General features: G+C 49.7%; 1 long non-coding RNA gene across 1 annotated transcript; it reads right to left on the reverse strand.

Moving 5' to 3' along the window:
• Nucleotides 1-3,286: 3,286 nt before the first annotated feature.
• Nucleotides 3,287-6,562, reverse strand: LOC126944365 (uncharacterized). The gene is made up of 3 exons (XR_007722030.1): nucleotides 6,468-6,562; nucleotides 3,740-3,824; nucleotides 3,287-3,405 (listed from the first exon to the last, which is right to left on the reverse strand). It is a non-coding gene; the product is annotated as an uncharacterized LOC126944365 (long non-coding RNA).
• Between the last annotated feature and the right edge of the window lie 318 nt (nucleotides 6,563-6,880).

Below are 6,880 nucleotides of genomic sequence, written 5' to 3' on the forward strand. Positions count from 1 at the left end.
ACTGGAGGCAATGAGTGGAGTTCAAGGTTGGAAAATTCTAGTTGGATATGAAGAAACAGCGATTCCCCTGATGTTGGAGGTGTCTTTTAGGTTGGTGAGTTCCCATTCCTGGAAGTATTTTAGGTAAATGCGGATCCAAGATGTTACCTAGGAAAAGAGGGTGACCTTGAAGATCTGTTGTAACCTTGTGCTTCTGTGATGAAGTTTTTCCCTCAGGAAAAAGATGTATTCTTACTAAGCACTGACCACGTGGTGCTGAGTTTTGGAGGCAAGCTGACCAGGAGGAGAATGGTTCCACCGACAGAGTCGGAGGACCTCAAGAAAGAACAAGTTCATCTTAACCAGAAGCCCATAAAGAGCTCTTACGGCCCTAGGCAGTGTTTGTGAAGCATCTCAAATGCTGATGGTTCCCTGCTGATATTTTCACTAAGGGGTTTTGGTTAGGGTGGCAAAACTGAAATCTATATTTTCCAGAGTCTCATTAGTGGAAGCAATGGGGTGGAGATTTTAGAAACACATTTTTTTTTTTTTTTTTTTTTTTCTGAGACGGAGTCTTGCTCTGTCGTCCGGGCTGGAGTGCAGTGGCTGGATCTCAGCTCACTGCAAGCTCCGACTCCCAGGTTTACGCCATTCTCCTGCCTCAGCCTCCCGTGTAGCTGGGACTACAGGCGCCTGCCACCTCGCCCGGCTAGTTTTTTGTATTTTTTAGTAGAGACAGGGTTTCACCATGTTAGCCAGGATGGTCTCGATCTCCTGACCTCGTGATCTGCCCGTCTCGGCCTCCCAAAGTGCTGGGATTACAGGCTTGAGCCACCGCGCCCGGCCTAGAAACACATTTTAAAAAGAGAAAGACATGGTTGGTCTTGTGCTCTTCCCCTTTTCCCTTCCTCAGGCCTGGATCATGGAATCCATCCAGTGACAAGGACCATGACGGTCAATTGTCAAGCATGGCAGGGCAGGAAGTCCCAAGGACACGGATCCATGACAACACTTTTAGGTGAGCATAATGGCCCTGAAGTATCTCCAAGCATTTATATGGGGAAAAAGTTTTTTTTTTTTTTTTAAAAAAAAGAGGACTGATACATTGATTTGTTTAAGTCACAGTTAAGTTTTTAACTGCAGCTCAATGCATTCCTAACTGAAAGCAATCATTTTTCCTGGCCCCTCCTATATGCAATAGAGATGGCAAAGATAAGAACAAACAAATTCGGCCACTTTCTGTGAGGTTACACAAGAACTCTCCATCCTATTCACTATTCCAGGCAGACAGCAAATGACAGCTGTCTGCCTGGAATGTGTCAAGCCTCCCCAGCTTTGTCACTGTTGGCATGTTAGGCTGGCTGCTTCTCTGTGGCAGTGCTGTCTTGTGTGTTGTAGGAAGTTTAGCAGTACCCCTGGCCTCTACCCACCAGATTCCAGTAGCATCCCCCGCTCCCCATTTGTGACAACCAAAACTGCCTCTAGACACTGCCAAATGTCCCCTGGGGGAAGCATTTGAGAACCATCATTGTAGACATTATGGGAATTTGGCTTTGACTCATGGGATTTTGAGCAGAGGAGGAACCAGACCTGACTATATTTTAAGAGGATCTCTTGCTCTCATGTGAGAATGAACTGTGCAGAGGAGGTTCAGAAGGGCCCAGGAGCCCGTGAGGAGGGGACTGAACTAGCGCTGGAAAGGCAAGGGGGCCTGTCCAGGATGTAGTGGGAGTTGACGGGAAGGGGTGCATCCAAGATTGATTCTTTGAGCTTTTGGTTCTGTGGAGATGCCATTTTCTGAGGTGAGAAAGGTCAGGGGTGGACCAGGTTACCAGGTGCAATCAGAATCTGCAGAGACTGGGGCCCCAGGGGTGCTGATACGGTGGCCAGGGGGCAGTGCACATTCTTCACCTTCAATAGCCAAGACCTTTACTTTTAACCCAGTTATTGGCATCAAAGATCCACCCACATGCACAGGCCCCATGAAGGCAATCACCACATTTTACTATATGGTTTGTCTTTTCAGAAAATTCCTGAGCATTTCCCTGAAAGAGACTGAAATCCATTTTTTCAGATCTTTAGGCACAGTCAATTAATGCATAAGGTCAAAGTACTAATCATCTATTCACAGACAATTCTATCACCAGGCCTCCAAAAGCATGAAGTGAACAGACCAGCCTGTGATACAGAATTCAAATTCTCCCATTCCCATCAGAACCCCATCAGGGAGGAGTGGCGGTCACAGGCAGTACCTGCCATGGGACATTGCTGTGTAAACCTCCACCCATCAACAGCCACCCAGCTGACCACACGGTCCCCAGCATGGAGTGGACACCTCCTTTGTTTACAAGTTGACACATCTGGAATACACCCAAAGCATGCACCAGAGATAGCCATTCATTTATCTGCACCGCCTGTTTTCAATAGTCAGATTCTCACGAACAAACCTCGTTTACCCGCACCAAAAATAACATGAACAGTTTAGAGGAATCCAGGCCCTACTTGGTGCTGCACAGAGTTTCATGCAAGCCATCACAGAGGGCCAAACCAGGACCTTCGTAGGTGATTTTACGAACAAGGCAGAATATTGATCCTGAGAGCTTCCCACGGGCTTTACGATGAAGACCAGCAGAGTCTAGCCAAGAGCATTTTCATAGGCTAGATTTAATTATGATCAGAGACGCCCTCATCATGCCTTTCTGCTCTTGGTGATTAAACCAAAGAGAATAAAGACATTTAACTAGACATGAACTGGAAACAGATTCTGGTTCAAAACCCACAGAGAGAAGAGAAAAATACAGCAGATTGCTGGACAGAGCTTGAGCCGCCTTGCTCCACCTGATTTGACAATTTCCTTTAGGTTATTCTACCAGCCAGGGTGGACTAGATTTGCCACAAGAACACACAACCCTCTTTCGTGCGACCTTGATCTTGTTTTTCTACCGTGCTTCTGCGGAGAGCTGTCACTCCACCAACATTCAGATGTTGCCAGCCACCATGGCAGAGACAAAAGAAGTCGTGGTAAATTGCACCCCGGACATAAAGCCTCCAGCCTGACAGATATCACTTCTCCACATATTTAGTTGCCTGAACCTTAAAGCCACAGAGAAATTCTACCTGGGCCTGGAAGTTGGCAATAGACCTGATGGTTATGGCGGTGACTCATATTTTCTTTGGCTGCCCAGATGCACACAGGCTGGTGGCTATTTTCAAGGCTGCATTATAATTATTTTATAATCGTCGTGATCAGTCCTAATAACACATAGTTAGTGAGTAGTTCCCACGGGCTGGACACCTTGCCCTGTGCTTTATTTCCATTAATTCATTCTTTAATTAATTCATTAAACAATTATATACGGGGTACCTACTGTGTGCGGAGTGTTTCGCCAAGCAACTCAACAACCATGATTCTTCTTTGGAACCGCCCTGTGAGACAGTGCGTGAGTCAGGATTTGTAGTTGCAATAACAGAACCCACTTTAGGAAGCTGATACAGAAAAGGGAATTTATTCAAGACTTCTTCTCACATTGTCTGTGGGACGTGTGGAAACCAGGAGCAATGCCTAGATCCCACTGGAGTGCCCTCCAGCAAAGGCCTCCGGGAGGCAGCATCACAGCGCTATGACCGGCCGCGGTACTCGTGACAGAACCCACAGATCCCTCCAGCAACACCCTCACCCAAGCCTGCACCCACACTGCCTCCTCCTGAACCCGGGCATGATAGGCTCCCGCCTTCCTGCAAGGGGAGTTGGGAAACTTACCTTGGAAGCAGGAGGCAACTGGAGATGCTGTTTACCGCTGCTGGGAAGCCTAAACAGGGCAGGTGCTCAAGACAGGAAGTCTGTTCTGTGGACAACACAACCGAGCCTCAGGGAGCTTCAAAACAAGCCAACAAAACCACCAACCACCCCCACCCACTGGGTTCCCCAGCTAGAAGGGGTGCGGCAGGCTCAGTCCAGCCCTAGCTGATGCTGAGTGGTACGGAGGACTTAGATGAACATGGTGTCAGGTCATCCTGCCTGTGGCACGCATCCCGGTGGGGATTTTCACAGCAGGTAATTAGACGTGTGTCTAGACAGACCATTTCCTTCACTGTCGTTGTAACATCGTGGGTTCTCCAGTCAACAAGTACAGGGAGCAGAGAGCAGAGAGCCAGGCTCGAAGATGGTGCCTTCCTCCTCGGCTCTTCTCAGCCTTTGACCCTCAGGTCTCACATTCCCCGGCTCCCTGGCTGGCTGCTGTCCAGTCTCCCCGGCTCCACCTGCCCCTCCCTCACTCTCAGGAGAACTGAGCTGCTGCCGTGGATAGGAGGGAGGTGCGTGGACAGGAGGGAGGTGTGGACAGGAGGGAGGTGCTACGGTGGGAGGGTCTGGCTCTCAGATCTGTGCCTGGACTGCCTGGATTTCTGGTCTCACTGCCACCACACTAATAAGTGAGGATGTTGGGCAAATTCTTCACCTCTCTTGAGTCTCAATCCCCTTCTGTGAAACGGGATAAAGTAATCGATGTTTGGCAAAGTTCTGATTATTATTATTATTAAACGGGATGGGAACATGACAGCTATTTCCAAGCTGGGAGGGGCTTTCTGTAAATTAGCTATTTTAGGGTATCCCCTCTGAACGAAGCTGTTTCAATTTTGCTACAGGCATTTGCAAATGAGCCCCTGGTAGAATAGCTATGTTAACGAGTAACGCCACAACCAGGGGAATGGAGTGAATGACGCCGTAGTTGGGGACATGTTGTTGTTATCGCCAAACCCAGAAAACCTATGTGTAGCTTTGCCCAAATGGTCAGGAACGTGGATGTTGGAGTCAGGCCTGAGTTTGAGTCCTGGCCTTGCCATTTTTGAGCTGTGTGACCTTGAACAAGTGTCTCAACGTCTCTGAACTTCCATGTCTTCATTTGTAAAATGCAGATAAGCCTAGCCTGTGCCTCGTGAGATCTGGAGGCATACCTGAGGCCATTTGTAGAGACAGCCACACACACTGAGAGCTCAGAAAATGGTGACATTGCTGGAGAAGGTAAAGGAGAGACAGAGGAGCCAAGAAGATAGAAGGAAGGGATAGCTCTAGCTCACATCTGTGTCCATCGGGGCCAACCCCTCGTGAAGGGAGGGCAGCGAGGGAGGGAGCTGACACTGTCCCTGAGTTGCAACAGACAGAGAGAGGGAGCAGACTCGACCATCACCTTGGGACTGGAGCCAAGAGGGAGGGGCTTCCTGGCCAGAGACGTGGTTGAATAGGGAGGCAGACTGTGCCATGGCTGGTCCAGGCAGGGATGGGGGTGACAGACGCCCTGCCCCATGTGTCCTCCCACCCTGCACTCTTGCTGGGACATCCAGCTGGGCAACCCAGTGGGAAACCAGAGAGCAGAAGCTCCACTCGGTGCCCTGGCCAGGCTTCTGGGCACAGAACTGAGCCAAGAGAAGGAGAATGAATCTGGGGGGATGGGGCGCTGGGCACACAAAGGGGAATAGCCTGCATGACCTCTGCCACCCCCCTTCCTCCTGCCCAAGAGTGGCCTCCCACCGGACCCTCCAGAAAGCCATCTACTCTCCACCCCAGCCAACCTCCCCACTTCCCTGCACTGCCTCCGCTGTTCACTTAGAGTCGTAGAATTGGTTTTAATTTGCATGGCATTTATACCTATCTTGTCTCGGCTCTGTGGATGTCCGAGACAGCAAACCTGGGGTGGAAGGCTGAAATGGGGAGGTTGGGACGATGGCGCTGATGTTTTGTTTCTAAGACCCCCGCCTGGGTCACCAGCACCCAACGGCTGCTGCTATGTGCAGACTGGACAGGGGATTATTGTGCACTGAGGAGGAGTTTGCATCTCCAGCCCAGATTTCAGGTGGAACGTGGCAGGGGCCCTTCCTTCCCTCTCCCCTGTCTTCCCTTCTTTCTTAGGCTGGGCTGGCCACGAAGTCTCCACCTCCATCCCCAGCCAGGGCCGCTTATCACGGGGGCCTGAAGGACATAGCCCACAGAAGGCTGGACAAGCCCAGCTCGGTCACCTTGACCCACTTCATTTGCTTCAAGGCCATGAAGTAAGGAACTCACATTTGCTCTTGAGAAGACTGACGCCCCAGATTCTTATAACAGCTTGTCCTGCCTCGCTGTGAGCCACACAGATGAGCTGGACCTGCTGGCCCACAAGCCCCTGTCTGGTCCCACCTGGGAAGGGGCCTGGGATTGCCACTCAGGGTCACTGCTCACACACTCCAGGAAGGCAAGCTATACTGCTTGCTGGTCTGATGATTCTTTCTATGTCTTCAGTGAAAAAATAAGGGGGGAAAACTTCCTTTCTGAAACAAACCCCACTATGAAAAACCCTAAAATATTTATTTACAGAAGCAGAAATTAAACATCTTTGCCCTTGACTGATGGGAGCAACTTTTTCATCTGACACAGACCGCTTAAAAAAAAAAAACAGAAAAGAACGCCATCCACCCTCCACCCCAACCAAGCTCTTCCCTCTCCCTGCCCTTACCTCCGCTGTCCACCTAGAGTTGTAGAACTGGTTTATATTTGCATGGCACTTCTACATATCTTGTCTCGTTTGAAGCTCACAGCAACTCTGGGATGTGGTATCTTTCTCTGTATCAGAGGAAAAGAAATACAACTCAGTTACAGGACAGACCCCAAAGACAGGCAGGGGCAGAGACCAGCAAGTCACAGGGCTCACCCAGAATACCTGACTCTAGAATTTAAAACTGTCTTCTTTTTTTTGTTGTTGTTTTTTGTTTTTTTTGAGACAGAGTCTTGCTCTGTTGCCAGGCTGGAGTGCAATGGCGTGATCTCAGCTCACTGCAACCTCTGCCTCTTGGGTTCAAGTGATTCTCCTGCCTCAGCCTCCTAAGTAGCTGGGATTACATGTGCGCCCACCACCACGTCTGGCTAATT

Source organism: Macaca thibetana, chromosome 20 (assembly GCF_024542745.1).
Source record: "Macaca thibetana thibetana isolate TM-01 chromosome 20, ASM2454274v1, whole genome shotgun sequence".
Classification (NCBI taxonomy): domain Eukaryota; kingdom Metazoa; phylum Chordata; class Mammalia; order Primates; family Cercopithecidae; genus Macaca; species Macaca thibetana.